General features: G+C 38.4%; 1 long non-coding RNA gene across 2 annotated transcripts in view; it reads right to left on the bottom strand.

Annotated features, from left to right (window-relative positions):
- Positions 1-1,085: 1,085 nt before the first annotated feature.
- Positions 1,086-18,177, bottom strand: part of LOC127484845 (uncharacterized) — a 40,401-nt gene continuing 23,309 nt past the window's right edge. For both annotated transcript variants that reach the window (XR_007912017.2, XR_011385618.1), the window contains one exon: positions 1,086-16,736. This is a non-coding gene — a long non-coding RNA (uncharacterized lncRNA). The remainder of the gene's footprint in view (positions 16,737-18,177) is intronic.

An 18,177-nucleotide genomic window follows, 5' to 3' on the forward strand; every position in this document is an offset into this window, starting at 1 on the left:
ACTTTGTTCAACCTAATATAAAAATATTTAGGTTTTACCACTTCTTTCATAAGACTTTTCATTTCCTTATGAGGGCTCAGATGTCATGCCAAACTTATATTAAACAAACTCGTATGTTTTTCTCTTCTCTTATGTCAGTTTAATTCGCAAGCTCAGCTAATAAAACCCTAAGAAGGTAGAAGTAACATTCTGACTCCCCTACACACAAAACATCAATGTCAGACCAGGCCACTCTGCAACCCTGATGGGTCAAGACAACCATTAGAGCACTCTGTAATCAGGTCTGAACGTGGGCAAAAGCATAAACTCTTCTAAACCACAAAGCTGAGCAGGCATTCTCTCTTAGCTGACATGGGTTGCTGATACCTTTCTACGACTTACAGCTTTAACCTCACTCTAATCCTCCCTCTTCCCAATGAACATGTATTAATGCAATCACAGAAATACCCTTACTTCCTGACAACATGCAGTCTAAAGCAAAATCCTGCTTGAGCCCTGCGCTGAAAGGGCTGGATACAAGCTCCAGTCCTGTAATAAGTCCTTTATTAATACCCTATCACTGAGACATCCCCCTCATGATAGGTGCTCTCTCTCTTTGCAATGAGCAACAGATCTAATTTGTTCTCCTGTACATGTGATCCTGTACCGCTTGGATTTTCTAAGTGACTCTTATTTGTGTAAAAATAGCTATTTTTTTGTATATAAATTATATTAATTTTCCAAATAGACTTCCTAGTGATTTTTCTTATTGTTTTACAGTTTCAAAAATATTTTTTACAAATGTATAAAATCTTTCTACCTCTTCTTTTCAGCATTTTTCCTCTTCCTCATATTTCTCATTCCTATTATTTTTATTTGCATTGACTAATACTTGCAGACATAATAGATACTTCTAGGGGCCTGCACTGTGGTATAGCAGGTAAAGCTGCCGCCTGCAGTGCTGGCATCTCATGTGGGTGACGGTTCCAGTCTTAGCTGCTCCACTAGTACAGCTTTTGGATTACAGTGGCTCCCCCCCATAAGTTCCCTCCTACCCACAACCCTTCCATCTCCCGCTCCCTCTCCCATCCCATTCACATCAAGATTCATTATCAATTATCTCTATATACAGAAAATTAATTTAGTATATATTAAGTAAAGATTTCATCAGTTTGCACCCACACAGAAACACAAAGTGTAAAGTACTGTTTGAGTACTAGCTATACCATTAATTCACATAGTTCAACACATTAAGGACAGAGATCCCACATGAGGAATAAGTGTACAGTGACTCCTGTTGTTGACTTAACAACTGACACTCTTGTTTATGGTGTCAGTAATAACCCGAGGCTCTAGTCATGAGTTGCCAAGGCTATGGAAGCCTGTTGAGTTCATCACCTCCGATCTTATTTAGACAAGGTCATAGTCAAAGTGGAAGTTCTCTCCTCTCTTCAGAGAAAGGTACTTCCTTCTTTGATGGTCCATTCTTTCTGCTGGGATCTCACTCACAGAGATCTTTCATTTAGGTGTGTTTTTTTTTTTGTTTTTTTTGTTTTTTTTTGCCAGAGTGTCTTGGCTTTTCATGCCTGAAATACTCTCATGGGCTTTTTAGCTGGATCTGAGAGCCTTAAGGGCTGATTCTGAGGCCAGAGTGTTGTTTAGGACATCTGCCATTTTATGAGTCTGCTGTGTATCTCGCTTCCCATGTTGGATCATTCTTTCCTTTTTAATTCTATCAGTTAGTATCAGCAGACATTAGTCTTGTTTATGTGATCCCTTTGACTCTTAATCCTATCATTATGATCAATTATGAACTGAAACTGATCACTTTGACTAGTGAGATGGCATTGGTACATGCCACCTTGATGGGAATGAATTGGGATCCCCTGGAACATTTCTAACTCTACCGTTTGGGGCAAGTCTGATTGCAGCTGCTCCACTTCTGATCCCACTCCCTGCTAATGTGCTTGGGAAAGCAGCAGAAGATGGCCCATGTGCTTTTGACCCCTTCACCCACGTGGGAGACATGGAAGAAGCTCCTGGCTCCTGAGTTTGGACCGGCACAGCTCCAGCCATTTCAGCCATTTGGGGGGTGAGCCACTGGATGGAAGATTCTCTCTCTCTCTCTCTCGCTCTCACTCTTGCTCTTGCTCTTGCTCTCTCTGTAACTCTGCCTTTCAAGTAAATAAATCTTTTAAAAAAAATAGATACTTCTGGTGATCATAGGTGAACTTGTTCTTACTTTGATTGGATTTTGTTGGGTTTTTCACTACTATACATGATTGGCTTCTGGTTTGGGATGCATCTCAAATAAAGAATTATCCTGGTTCAAATACTGTCTTTGTCACTTAAATGCTTTGTGACCTTGGCAAGTTATTCACACTTCTGGAACTAATCTCCTCATGTGAATGTGATGGCAATAATAACATTACCTCACAGGGCTCTGTCATGATTATATTCATTAAAATATGTTAAAATATGAAAAAAGTTTAACATTGTACTTAGTTCATAATGATTGCTATGTAAAGGGCCTAATTATATGCTGTAGTATCAATATAATATCCTAGACAAAGAGAAAAAGAGACATTCTCCATCCTCTAGTTTGGTCCCCAAATTCCTGCAACAGCATGGGCTGGGCTAGGCTGAAGCTCAGTCTGGTTCTCCCACCTGGGTTGCATGACACAGGTACTTAAGCCATCACCTGATGCCTCCTGGGGTGCACATTAACAGGAAGCTGGGTTGGAAGCAGAGCCAGAACTCAAATCCAGGCACTCAATATGAGATCTGTGTACCCCAGAAGCATTTAACCACTGCACTGAACACCCCTTCTAGGAGGGGTCGGTACTGTGGCATAGAGGGTAAAGCTTCCACCTGCAATGCAAGCATCCCTTATGGGTGCCAGTTCAAGTCCCAGCTGCTCCACTTCCAATCCAGCTCTCTGCTATGGCCTGGGAATGCAGTAGAAGATGGACCAGGTCCTTGGGCCCCTGCACCCATGTGGGAGATCTGGAAGAATCTCCTGACTTCAGATTGACGAAGCTCTGGCCATTGCAGCCAATAGGGGAGTGAACTAGTAAATGGACGACCTCTCTCTGTCTCTCTCTCTCTGCCTCTCCTTCTCTGTGTAACTCTGACTTTCAAATAAATACATAAAAAATAAAAATAAAAAATCTTAAAAAAAACACGTATCAGATCATATGACACTTTCACATCAACTCACCACTAATTGCAAAGCAAGACATTCGAGACTCTTCATGATCAAACTTTCAATTTGATGAACTTGACTATAGTTCCTGTAAGTGCATTTTACAATTTTCTCTTAATCCAAAACAATTTTAACCACGCTATGACTTTTCAATTTTTTGTTACTTTCTTGTGTCTCTAACATTGGTACAAATCATTGGACAAAAGGATAACACTGTGTGTATTGGCTTTTACTGCTCTGAAAACTTTCAATTAATTGGAGCAATTTCCTGCCAATCTGTGTTCCTTTGTTTGGATCCAAAATGCTTCTTGGTTAAGTGCTCATTTGTGTGACATCTATACTGCATATGTAAAAATTCCACATGTGTTAAAAAAGAATTCCAACTCCATACTTGGATCCTTGTTCTAACAGTTTCCTGTTTACTAAGCATACGTTACAGACAACTAAACAACATTTGTAGATCCACTTAGGGCAGTCTGAAACCTCAGAGATATATTGAAATCACATCAGCAATATTTTCCTTTTCATTATATATTATGCCACAGGTTTATAATCTCTCTTAAGGAAACAAAATTAAATTTTTGATCTTGTTCCCCTGTGAGAGATGCAAGTATAATAAATACTCCATCTTTGTACGTTTGGAGATAATTGGCTGGAAAACGATTGGGTGAAAATTGTTTTCTCACTCAAGGTCACTCTGCTGCACATTAGCACCACTGAGGCATGCTTCTGAATACCAGGAACATGCCCTTCAGATGAAGATTAATTAGATGCAAAAGTTGAAAGAGAGAAACAGATGAATCCTCAGCACGCTTTTTAGAATATAAGAAGTGTAGTCCATGTTAATGGCTGAGCTACTTTTCAAAGCTAGCCTTTTGAACTCATCTTATTATGTCTCTAGTTTAAAAGGCTTATATGCCTATTAATAATAAAATTTTAAAATGAAAGAGAGCCATATAATGATCTAGCATTCATGCAAAGGAAATAATTATTTACCATAAAAGAATTAATTCACAAATTTCACCTAAGGAGCCAAACTGAGGAGAAACCTCTGCTTTGGTTATCCTCTTTCATCCAATTATAACCATCCACTGTGCTGGGAAGAGATGCACTGGAGTTACAAAGGCATGTATAATGTGGTACGACTACATGATGTCAAGTTCTTTAAGAGTAGCGACCAGGACAAATATACAAATATCTTTGATGCAAGGTAGAAAGAAAATGCTAGGGCTCAGAAGAGAACTTTTCAAAGAGGGAAAGATCAGAGATTCTAAGATAGTGGATTGGAGAATGACAAACTGCGCTAGGCTAGGGATAAACAGTTTTTTTTTTAAAGTGTAGGAAGTGCACTCTTGGGAGAATTGGAGAGAAAACTGCACTGGAAATCCTACAAGAGGAAGAGGAACAATATGGACCTGTGTGGAGGGTGCAGACTCACAGTACAAACACAAACACAACACACAACTGCAGCAGCCAAGAGGTGGAGCTGGAGGTGGCTTGGCAGCAGCTTGGAGACAAAGGTAAGATTAGACTGTAGCAAACCATGTTGATATAGCCAGAAGGAGTGCATAGCATGAGTTCAAACTTGAGTTCAGAGGTTTAGCAGCTGCTAGTGGTTGCCTGTGGGCCCATGGAAGTAGAGGGGGCACATTTATCTCACCCCAACTTCCCCACAACAGTGCCTGCTGCCTGGATGAGAAAGGGTGTGCACCATTTTGGGTTTGGGCAGCAACTATGGAAGTCTTTGTGTGCATGCACAGCAATTGGCTGAGACAGGATGCCTTCTCGGCAGTACTGGTGGCAGTGGTGGGGAGAGAGCAATATTTTGCCAGTGGCTCTTGTGATCCAGAGATTGTAGTAGAGGGAAAAATCCACAGTCCCCACTAACTTTGAGCCTGGCTGGGAGGTGGCTGGGCAACCACGTAGAAGTGTAAGGCACCCTCTTCCTCCCAGGATCAAGATGCCTAGGTGGAGCTAGCTCAGGGAACATCTGCCTCTCTGTTGACTGGACAGATTGGCAGAGCAGAGCCAAACCTCTGCACCCAGTTACTGTGAGACCCTTGTGTGTTGAGACCGTGGGGACTCAATGGTTACATGAGAAGGTGCAAGGTATAGCTGGCTCTCTGGGCAATAATGCTTGGAGCTCCTTGGTTGCTTGGGGCAGGTTACTGCAGTGGGAACTGTTCTCACAGTGAGGACTGCACAGATCATTTCTGCAGTTCATTTGGTGGTGCAGATGACTACTGAACACACTGGGGGCTAAAACCCAGGCATTGCTCAGCTTGGAGGAGAGGAGAGGAAGGGGTGATCACACCAACAGAGGTGACCATTATCCTCTGTTCTGTTAACAAGAGATCTACCATGCCCAAATTGGGTGTTAACCTGGATACTCAACTCACTCTGGAGCATTGATCTAGCCACACTCACCACACATCTCTTGGTATCCATTGAAAGTATACACATTCCACAAAGCCACAGAGGGGTAGCTCAAAGATAAAAGCCATCAGAGGAAAAAACATCAACTCCACAAATGCCTAAAATTAAACACAAAAATTAAAGAAACGAGAATATAGAAGACTCCATGACCCCTCCAAAAAGAACACAACAGTATTTCAATATAAGAATGTGAAGACGAAAAGATTGAGGAAATGCCGGAAATGGAATTCAAAAAATTAATAAGATTACTCAAAAGCAATCAGAAGCAAATCTGTGAACTAAAGAAAACCATACATGCCATGAATGAAATTTTTTTACCATGAAACTGAAATTTTAAAGAGAAATCAAAATGAAATATTAGAAATGAAGAATTTAATAGATCAAATAAAAATGTGATAGAAAGCCTTAACAGCAGACTTGGTGAGGCAGAAAAAAAGAATATCCAAGCTAGAAGACAAATCTTTGGAAATCTTTAAGTCAGACAAATAAAAAAAAAGAAGAAATTAGAAAACTTATAAATAGTGTTGGAAGTTTAAGGGATACTATCAAGCAGTCCAACATATGGGTCTTAGGAATTTCTGAAGGTAGGAAAGACACAATGGAGTAGAAGGCATATTTAGTGAAATGATTCAGAAAACTTCTCCAATTTGGAAAAAAGGGCATCCAAAAAGTACAGGAAGCACATAGAACTCCTAATAGACATGAACAGAAAAGATCTTCACCACAACAAATTGTAGTCAAACTCTCCAGAGTAAAGTATAAAGAAAAATTCTAAAATGTGCACAAGAGAAACACCAGATTACTTTCAGAGGATCTCCAAGTGGACTCAAAGCTGACATCTCACCAGAAACTCTACAGACTAGAAGAGAATACTGAGATATAGCCCAAGTCTTAAAGGAAAAAAACTGTCAACCCAGAATACTGTACACAGCAAAGCTCTCATTTATGAATGAAGGTGAAATAAAGACCTTCCATAACAAACAAATTGAAAGAATTTGCCACCACTCATCCAGCCTTACAACGGATGCTAAAGGATGTGCTATACACAGAAAAAAAGAAAGGAAGCCATAATTACAAAAGAATGTGAAGGCAGAAAATCCCCTCAGTAATAGCACAAAAGAAATCCCCAAGTAAACAATAGGAACATTCATGGAAAAAAGGCCAGGCCAAATCGTTACTTATCAATAGTCAACTTGAATGTAAACAGCCACAACTCTCCAGTTAAAAGATACAGACTAGTCAAAAGGATTAACAAACAAGATCCATCTATTTGCTGCCTTTAAGAAACACATCTTACCAACAAAGATACACACAGACTAAAAGTGAAAGGATAGAAAAAATATATTCCATACTAATGGAAAGCAAAAAAGGGCAGGTTTTGCTATCCTAACATGAGACAAAAATAGACTTTAACACAAAAACTGTTAAAAGAGACAAGCAAGGGCACTATGTAATGATTAAGGGATCAATTCAATACAAAGATGTGACATAATAAATGCACATGCACCCAATTATAGGGCACCTGGCTATTTAAAAGAAATGTTATTGGATCTAAACAGAGACATAGAGTCCAATACAATAGTAACAGGGGACCTCAACACTCCACTTTCATCAATGGACAGATCAACTAGACAGAAAATCAACAAAGAAACAACAGAGCTAATTGAAACTATAGACCATATGGTCCTAACTGATATCTACAGAACTTTTCACCTCACAGTTTCAGAATACACATTCTTCTCATCAGTACATGGAACTTTCTCTAGGGTACACCATATGCTAGGCCACAAAGTAAGTCTCAACAAATTAAAAAAAAAATCACACCATGCCTCTTCTCTGACCACAATGGAATGAAGCTGGAAATTAACAATTCAAGAATCTCCAGATCATATGCAAACATATGGATACTGAACAACATGCTCCTGAATGAACAGTGGTCAAAAAAATAAAAGATAAATTTAAAAAAACTCTAAAAGAATGAATATTACAATACAACATATCAAAACTTATGGGATACAGCAAAAGCAGTGTTGAGAGGGAAGTTTATAGCAATCGTTGCCTACATGAAGTTGGAAAGGTACCAAAAAATGAGCTATCAATGCATCTCAAGGACCTAGAAAAACAACAAACCAAAAACAATTTACAAATACAATGTGATCCCAATCAAAATACCAATGAAATTATTCATAAACATAGAAAAATGATGCTAGAATCCAGACGGAAACACAAGAGACCTCAAATAGCTAAAGCAATCTTATATAACAAAAACAAAGCTAGACACATTACAAAACCTGGTTGATTTCAGGACATATTCCAGGGTAGTTGTAATCAAAACAGGTGGGGGGACCAGTGCTATGGCACAGCAGGTTAACACCCTGGCCTGAAGCACCAGCATCCTACATGGGTGCCGGTTCAAGACCCACCTGCTCCACTTCCAATCCAGCTCTCTGTTATGGCCTGGGAAAGCAGTGGAGAATGACCCAAGTCCTTGGGCCCCTGTGCCCATGTGGGAGACCTGGAAGAGGCTCCTGGCTCCTGATTTTGGATCGGCACATCTCCAGCCATTGTGACCAATTGGGGAGTGGGCCAGCGGATGGAAGACCTATCTCTCTCCCTCTTTCTCTCTCTCTCTCTCTCTCTCTCTCTCTCTCTCTCTGCCTCTCCTCTCTCTGTGTAGCTATGACTTTCAAATAAATAAATAAATCTTAAAAAAATGGGGAACCAGCAAGAAAACAGATATTTCAACCAATGGAACAGAATAGAAACTCCAGAAATCAATTCACACATCTACAACCAACTTACCTTTGACAAAGGAGCTAAAATCAATCCCTGGAGTAAGGACAGACTCTTCAACAAATGGCACTGGGGAAACTGGATCTCCACTTTCAGAAGTATGAAACTAGACACGTATCTCACATATATATTACAAAAAAAATGCACTCAAAATGGAACAAAGACCTAAATCTATGACCCGATGCCATTAAATTACTAGAGAACTTTGCAAAAACTCTACAAGACATTGGCCTAGGTAAAGACTTGTTTGAAAAGATTCCAGAAGCACAGGCAATCAAAGATAAAATTGACAAATGGTATTATGTCAAGCTGAGAAGCTTCTGCACTGCAAAAGAAACACTCGCAAAGTGAAGAGGCAACCTACAGAATGGGAGAAAATATTTGCAAACTACACAATTGATAAGGATTAACATCTAGAATCTATAAAAAGCTCAAGAAACTTAACAACAACAAAGCAAATAATCCAGTTAAGAAATGGGCAAAGAACTTGAACAGGTATTCTTCAAGAAAGATAATTCAAATGGCCATCAAATACTTGAAATAAATGCTCAGGATCACTAGCCATCAGGGAAATGCAAATTCAAAATCACAATGAAGTTTCACCTCATTCCAGTTTGAATGGCTATCATACAGAAATCAACAAACAACAAATGCTGGCAAGGATATGGGGAAAAAGGTAACCTAATCCATTGTTGATGGGAATGTAAACTGGTACAGCCATTGTGGAAGACAGAATAAAAATACCTCAGAAATATGAGTAGAGACCTACCATAAGATCCAGCCATCCCACTCCTGGGAAGTTACCCAAACCAAAAGAAATTGGCATCTGATAGTGTTATCTGTACTCCATGTTTCATTGCAGCTCAATTCACAATAGCCAAGATATAGAATCAACCTGGATATCCACTAACTGTTGACTGGATAAAGAAATTATGGTATATATACACTATGGAGTACTATTCAGCTGCAAAGAAAAGAAATCCTATCTTTTCAACAAGATAGATGCAATTGGAAACCATTATACTTAATGAAATAAGCAAGTCCCCAAAAGATATAATATGTTGCCCTGATCTGAGGTAATTAATAGAGTACCTAAAATGTTATTTTTAGGAATGAAATGGACATTTGGGGATTCAATTATTGTTTATAGCCCTTGTCTCTTCTGTTGAGGAACGGTGCTTTTTTTTAGTTCATACTTTTTGCCAAACTGTTTTAGTGTGTTAAGTGGAGGATATTCGTATGTCTCACAAGTTTTAGTTATGCCTAAGTGCCCAACTCCATTGCTTGTTTTCTTAGGTGCTTCCTTAATTAATGATAAGACTCATTCTCAAAGACTTACTTTCTTTTAATGTATTACATGGAAGATATTCATATGTCTCATAAGTTGTAGTTATGTCTAATTGCTTGCAAAAGATGTATCATTGAGTGCTTCTTTAAAGTTCATTAAGTTTCTGCGCTGGCACACTGGGTTCTAGTCCCGGTCGGGGCGCCGGATTCTGTCCCGTTTGCCCCTCTTCCAAGGCCAGCTCTCTGCTGTGGCCAGGGAGTGCAGTGGAGGATGGCCCAAGTCCTTGGGCCCTGCACCCCATGGGAGACCAGGATAAGTACCTGGCTCCTGCCATCGGATCAGCGCGGTGCACTGGCCGCAGCACGCTGGCCACGGCGGCCATTGGAGGGTGAACCAACGGCAAAGGAAGACCTTTCTCTCCCTCCATCTCTCTCTCTCTCTCTCTCTCTCTCTCTCACTGTCCACTCTGCCTGTCAAAAAATAAAAAAAAATAAAGTTTATTAAGTTTCTAAAATAAAAAAGAAGTGAAATTAATTTTGAGATGCAACAAATTTGAATAGTCCTTGTCTAAACTCTTGAGGACAGTTATTTTTTATTTTTTTCTTTTTTCTGTGCAAATTGTTGAACTCTTTACTTAGTATAGAGTTGGTATTCTGTGTATAAAGTTAATTGAAAATGGATCTCAGTGGAGAATGGAACTGGGAATTGGAGAGGGAGGAGGAGAAATGGTTGGAGTATGGGAAGGTGGGTGGGTATGTTGGGAAGAATCACTATATTCCTAAAGTATTTATTAAATGCATGAAGTTCGTATTCCTTAAATAAAAGATTTCTTTTGGAAAAAAGATGGAAAAATTTGAAAAATATATCTTAAAAATTAAGAGAAAAAATAAGAAAGGAAGGAGGATGGAGTATGAGAACATCAACAGGAAGGAAGGTAGGGTGGGAAGTATCATTCTACTCTTAAATATGTATATATGAAACACAATGAAATTTGTTCACTTTGTATAAATAAAAAATCTTTTAAAAATACTCTAGTTAAGACACGTCCTACATCAGAGAGCTTGGGTTAGATACCCTTCAGTAGCTCCCAGTTCCAGCTTCCTGCTAATGTTGACCCTAGGAGGCAGTGGTGATGGCTCAAGTAGTTGAGTTTCTGCCACTTATAATGGGAGAACCAGACTGAATTCCCAGCTTCCAGCTTCAGCTCTGGCTATTGAGGGCATTTGGGGATTGAACCAGTGGATAGCAGCTGTCTCTCTGTGTGTGTGTGTGTGTGTGTGTGTGTGTATGTGTTAGTAAATATTTTTTAAAAAAGCAATATTCACATTTCTAACTCCACCATAAATGTGCCAGGGGATTCCAATACAATCCCATCAAGGTGGCATGTACCAATGCCATCTCACTAGTCCAAGTGATCAATTTCAATTCACAATTGATCACACTGATAGGTCTAAGAGCCAAAGGGATCACATAAACAAGACTAGTGTCTGCTAATACTAAATGATAGAATAAAAAAGGAAGAGAACGATCCAACATGGGAAGTGGGATACACAGCAGACTCGTAGAATGGCAGATGTCCTAAACAGCATTCTGGCCTCAGAATCAGCCCTTAAGGCATTAGGATCTGGCTGAAGAGCCCATGAGAGTATTTTAGGCATGGAAAGCCAAGACACTCTGGCAAAACAAAAACAAAAACAAAAAAAAACAAGAACAAAAAACACCTAAATGAAAGGTCTCTGCAAGTGAGATCCCAGTAGAAAGAATGGGCCATCAAAGAAGGAGGTACATTTCTCTGAAGGGAGGAGAGAACTTCCACTTTGACTATGACCTTGTTGAAATAAGATCAAAGTCGGAGAGCTCAGGGGGCTTCCATGGCCTTGGCAACTCATGACTAGAGCCTAGGGAGATTGCTGACGCCTTAAACAAGAGTGTCAATTTGTTAAGTCAACAACAGGAGTCACTGTGCACTTACTCTCCATGTAGGATCTCTGTCCTTAATGTGTAATTCAATGTGAATTAATGATATGACTAGTGCTCAAACAGTATTTGGCACTTTGTATTCTTTGTGGGGTTAAACTGATGAAATCTTTACTTAATATATACTAAATTGATCTACTCTATATAAAGATAATGAACCTTGATGTGAATGGAATGGGAGAGGGAGTGGGAGATGGGAGGGGTGTGTGTGGGAGGGAAGTTTTGGGGGGGGGGAAGCCATTGTAATCCATAAACTGTACTTTGGGAAATTATATTTACTAAATAAAACTTTAAAAAAGCAATATTCAGCATAATATCTTTTTAAAAAGAGAGGAAGCTACACATTATATGCCTCATTTTTGACATTTATCTTCATTTGAAACTCTCATCTTATTAAATCAGGCACACAGAAGTGATGTTCCTTTTGATTAACTTAAAGTCAACTGATTATGGGCTTGAATCTCATCTGCAAAATACCTTTACAACAGCACCCAGTTTAATGTTTGATTGAATAACTTGAAGAAGGCCTATGTGTGCTACAGAATGGCTGCTATCTTCCCTTTATTCTTTATCTCTTCTAAGCATCTTCCTCATAGCTTGCAACCCCAGAAACATACTAGAAAGGGAATTCTGGGAAGTTGAAACACTGAATAATCATCACAGGTATTCTTTTGAGTTATCTTTTTGAATTGTGGTATCCACTATGGTAGCCACATGTGGTTATTTAAAGTAACCAAAGTTAAATTAAAAGTTAGTTTCTTAGTCACCTTAGCCAAATTCCAAGTGGTCAGTAAGCACATATGGCACAGAGGGAGGGAACTTCCAGCTCATCTCAGAAAATTCTTGTGGACAATGATATTTCAGAAACTTTATTGGTTTGTCTTTCACATTCAGGGAGTTTATTTTTTAATACCAGGCAAAGTTGGGGTCAAGATTTATTTTTTCATAGGAAAATTTATTTAATTGGGTGAGCATTATTTATTGAGATGCCCACCCATTTTCCCTGCACTTCAGTGGCTGGCACCTTTGTTGTAAATTGGGTGACCATGTATGTGGTTATCTGGATGATCAGTTTCTGGACTTTTTGTTCTATTCCATTTATCTAATAATTTATCATTATACCAATACCATCCAATCTTAATTCCTGTGTCTTTATAATAAGTACTCATACTGATAAGAAAAGCTTTCCAATTGTTTTTATTCTTCAAAATAGCCTCAGTAATTTTTGACCATTTCCATTTCTATACGCAGTTTAGGATCAGCTAGTCAATTTTTACAAGCTTTTTTTGGGGGGAGTACATTAAATCTATAAATTCATTGGGGGCAAACAGGCATGTTATTTTGCATTTTAGTTCTATTAAACATTGTCCAATTTGTTCAATTATGTTCCTAGACACATTCCCATTAGCAACACATGAAGCATCTCCTTCTGTGTTTTCTCATCACCACTGTTATCAGTATTTTAAAATATATATATCTGACAAATGAACAAAATATCTTGTTGTTTCTATTTGCACTTTCCTAACTTCCAGTGAAGATGAGCATCTTTTCATATTTTTCCCATATGTATGTCCTTTGCTGTGAATTGAATTTTCACTGAAAACTATCTTTGCTAATTTACTTATAAGTCTCTTTGTATATTATAGATATAGTAGATATTGCATGATGTCACCCAGATATCCTCTCAGGAAAGAATCAATTATTGTACTACTTGCCTGGATTGTTAGCTACTGACAGGTCACAGCTGTGGCCTCTAGGACTTACCTTTGGCCAGAGGGCACTGAATTCCTCAAGGGTGCATTTCACGAGTGGTTAATGCCGGTGTACAGATATGGCTTTCTTACCTTGAGGTGAAGCATCTCTAAAAGACTATCCCAACTTCAGAGCTTTTCTGATGGATTGTTTGAAGCTGTTGGTCCTGTATCATAATTTAATCTCTCCTTCTTCCCAGTCTGATTTTCCTTGTTATCCTATAGGCATTTTTTATAAGAGTGTTCCCCAATAAATTTGTGTGCAAATCCCAGAGTCTCAGAGTTTGTTTCTTTGGAAATCTAACCAGTGACAGTTCATAAAGTAAGTGATGCTAGATAGTAGATTCTAAAGAGAGATTTTAGAGCTGGATCACCTGCATGTTGTCTGACAGTAAATACCCCAATGCTGGTAGTAATAATGGAAAGTCCCAGGGACTATGTTGTGGTGGTATAATTGTTAAAACTTTCATCAGTGGTAAACTCATGTGGAATATTAGTGGAGAAGAATAAGATAGTGGGGACAATATCTCAAGCATCTGAGATTTATAGAGAGAATACTTATTTTAAGGATTGAAGGATTATGTGGCTGTTATTGGGGGCTTTGCAATGGTAGAGGCCATGCAACACCAGGACAGGTGTTCAGTGGAATGGCTAAGTTGCCACTTGGTACACCTGCATCCCATATCCAGAATGCCTAGTTCAAGTCCTAGCTACAGTGCTTTTTATCCAATTTCCCACTAATGAGCACCCTGGGTGGCAGCAGGTGATGACTCAAGTATTTGTGTCTCTGCCACCTACATGAGAAGCTCAGCTGGAGTTTGGGGCTCTTGGCTTTGACCTGGCCCAGTCCCAATTCTTGTGGGCATTTGGGGAGTGAGCCAGCAAATAGAAGATCTGTTTCTCTTTCTGCCTTTCAAATAGGAATAATTTTCTAAAGAAATTAAAAATCAATGCAACACCAAAATGGATAAATCAATAATTAAAAAGCTAACTGTGAAAGTCAGATGATCTCCATAGTATCATATGAAGAGATTATCTTAGAGCCATGGGGCAGAAAAGATGGCAAATCAGGCCTAATCATAAGTATAATAAAACTCTTCAGGAAGTGGAATTCACACACACAAAAAAAAGATTTGTGGGAAAGACATGGGTCAGAGATCCAGGATACTTTTTAGAAGGCTGGATTAAAACCATGATATTTTAAGTACCTATGAATATAAGTTTTAGTTCTCCCATTTAAACTTTTCTGGTTAAATAGAAATAAATGTGATAGGCATGGAAATTAGGAGAATTTGACTATATTACTATGCAGTTAATTATATCTTGCTATTTGTACAAGGATCTAAAATGGAGGCTCCAATTTGTTCTTTTCTTCCTATTTCCCTTCATTTCTCTTAGATTTTACACTCTGAAAAATTTATCAATTCAGTTATTCAGTTTTTGAGACAGCTCAGGAATACATGGAGAATCAGGAAATGTTTTCAAAGGGGTTAGAGTAAAAAAAAAAAAGTGTATCTCAGAGAAAACATAGTCCCTGGGAAAACAAACAAACAAACAAACAAAAAATTTGAAGGACAAGTGCATATGGGCAAAAGAAGAAAGGACAACGTGAAATTGAGAAAGGAAAAGAATATTAAATAAAAAGTAAAATAAAAGTGTTTAGTCAACAGGGTTGTAGAGTTTTATTACTAAAGCTGCTTCACGGGACACCAGCCCTCATTGAAAGTAACAATTTCCTAACAGTCAGTATTGACAGAATAATATAAAGTATTGCATTTACTTACCTCCTGAGTCCAATGCTAGACCTTTTTGTAATCACACATCAGAAAGATATTGGTTCTTAGTTTTCCATTGCCCTGGTTTCTTTAAAATTAAACTAGAAATACAGAGATGCCAATAAAAACTAATATTGAAAATCCTTTGTGGACTTGTATTTTTCCAAATGCTAAGCTTTCAGGTGAAATGACAAGAAATTCCTAAGAAGTTGACTGTACTAGGACAGAAAGATCATTCGATAACATGCTTTACTTATTATTTGGTATAACTCTAGGATGAGGTGTGCAGAATATATAGAATATGTTTTTGCCTAGAAAAGCCAAGTGAAATGATTTTCAAATATGAGAGGACTTCAAAAAGTTCATGAGAAAATGGAATTTAAAGATAAGTTGATTTTGGTTCAAAATAATTTTGAAATTCATGCATAGTTGTTTGACAACACACATTTTCCACAAGCTTTTTTGAATATTCTGCAAATGCATTTGACTTTTTATTTAAACAGAAAGTAAAAATGATGATATCTAATATTGTATAACCAGGTTGGAGAAGTAAAAATTCCAATATTGATGCTTATGGTACTATATTAAAATGTATCTGAAATAGAACAAATTGGCATGATTTTTTATTCCGCTAATGTGGATTTTTCAGTGACTTCATTGAATATCAGAAACCTCTGCAAAGAGCCATATAAGGTGGAATATATGGCTGTCTTTCATTTCAAATTCAAAATGATCTTGACTCCAAAAGTGTTAAATATTCTCAACATAATTTCCACTGTATATAACAGCTTTGTAGCTACATTTTATTCAGAAAATCTAGCTTTGAAAAAACAAGTGTAAATTAAAATCAGAATCTAGGCACAAGAGCTGGTTTTGTTAACCTTATCATGAGGGCTGACACTGTAGTGCAGTGGGTTAAGCCATCACCTGCAATACTGGCATTCTACATGAGAGGTGATTCGAACCCCACAGGCGCTCCAATTCCAATCCAGTTCCCTACCAATACACCTGGGAAATCAGAGGAAGATGGCCCAAGTTGTTGGATCCTTGCCATCCATGTGGGAGACCTGGATAGAGTTCCAGGCTCCCGGTTTCAGCCTTGCCCAGCCCCAGCCATTGAAGCCATTTGGGGAATGAACCAGCAAATGGACGATCTCCCTCTCTCTCTATCCCTCTCTCCTTCCCTGCTCTCTCCCCCTCTCTCCCTCCTTCTTCTCCTCTGTAACCCTGCATTTCAAATAAATAAATCTTTAAAAAGAATGTGGGACCTGAAAGGAATAATGACTTACCAATCACCAATGAGGGAAATGGAAAAATGCTTGACCAATGATCTCAAAAGTATTTATATATGAAAAAATTATCACAGTCAATTACTCAAGTCCCTGGTGCATCATCGCACAGGGTGCTGTACTTACTGTAATGATAAGGTTGTGGGTGAAGTTCAGGCTCTTTTTCATTAAGTTGCCCACACTTTCTATTCGTCACTCTCTGCTTACTGTGGCTTCTAACAGTTGAAATCCCGAGAAAACTTTCTGAGGACAGAGACATGTAGGAGTTACCAGCTGAGCTTTCTGTTTGGCACTATCCTGCCTGGCATTTGTTCAGCATTTTGTAGAAAATATATGGATCAATTAACTACATTTTTGTGAGTATGATGAATCCAAATGGTCTTTGTAAAAATAGAAATGTTGATATTTTCAGGCTGTACTTCAGACTCATATTAAGACAATTTACCTTCAAATAATCCCTCAACAGGACTTTAGTGGTATTGGTGGTGGACATCTGAGACATAACCCTTCTCTTACGAAGTTTCCAATCTCAAGGGAGTAGCTAAATAAATTCACAGTGACTCACACCACTGTGGATGAATAGGATTATTAGAAGATAATGACTTTAGAATGAGTCAGAATCACTTGGAGGGCTTGTTAAAACTCAGATTATTGGACTTACCCCACTCTTACTTATTTAATAGGACTGAGTTAGTGACTGAAAATTTACATTTCTAACAACTTCTCCATTAATATTGATGCTGCTGGTCTGGTCACCACACTAATTGCAGACAAATCCTGAGAACGTAGTATAATTAATAATGAAAGCCAGACACAAAGAAAGTCACATTTACAGGGAAACAATATGGGATAAAACCAGTTTGAGTCACTCAGGGAAAAAGAAGTAGAACTTTTGCAAAGCTCTTTCCTGTAAAAATTTCAAACTTGTTGTATAGGTTAAATGAGTTTAAGTGGTATCATCTCCATTTTATTCATAAGCAAAGATAGGCTATAAGGCAATCTAAATTACTTATCTAAATTTATACAGATAACACATCATAGGTCTACTGCTTCAACCTAGCCCACTTCGTATTACACTGTCTCTACACACACCTGATCAGAAGAGTGTTATTATGAGAATGCTAGGAACATTATGTGGAGAGTCCTGGAAGAGACCAAGCTTCCAGTGAAATTTAAATGATGGTAAGATGTAGGTGATAGAAAGTACAGTGTGAATCCTTTGGGCTGCTGTGAGCAAAGATGTAGTACTCTGAGTGTAAGATCTATGTTTAAGAGAAGGCAGATGGGGGAGTCTGACTATAGGGAAGGTTCAGGCTAGGATGTATCAGGAGATGGAGAGGGATCTCAGTACACAGTGGCATGGGAACTCTCTCAAAGCAGTACATGGGGCAACAGTAGGGCTAATTTTGTTAGTTCCCAATTTCTCAGGAATTTTTCCTTCAAATGATTTTGAATTACTTAATGACTGTTTACTATATTTTGTCTAGAATTGTGTTTGCTTCAAATGGGAAGGTAAATCCAGTCCCTGTTACTGTATCTTGGTTTGAGGAAATTCCTAGTCATCCTTTCTGTGCTTTCAGTCTTATTTCTCTTTTTGAGTTGACTTTCTTAGAATTGTTTCTTCCCTGAGTATCTGGGTAGTCCACACAGGACAGATCTGCTCTTGTTTCTGGGATAGAATAGT

This window comes from Oryctolagus cuniculus, chromosome X (assembly GCF_964237555.1).
Source record: "Oryctolagus cuniculus chromosome X, mOryCun1.1, whole genome shotgun sequence".
In the NCBI taxonomy this organism is placed as follows: Eukaryota; Metazoa; Chordata; class Mammalia; order Lagomorpha; family Leporidae; genus Oryctolagus; species Oryctolagus cuniculus.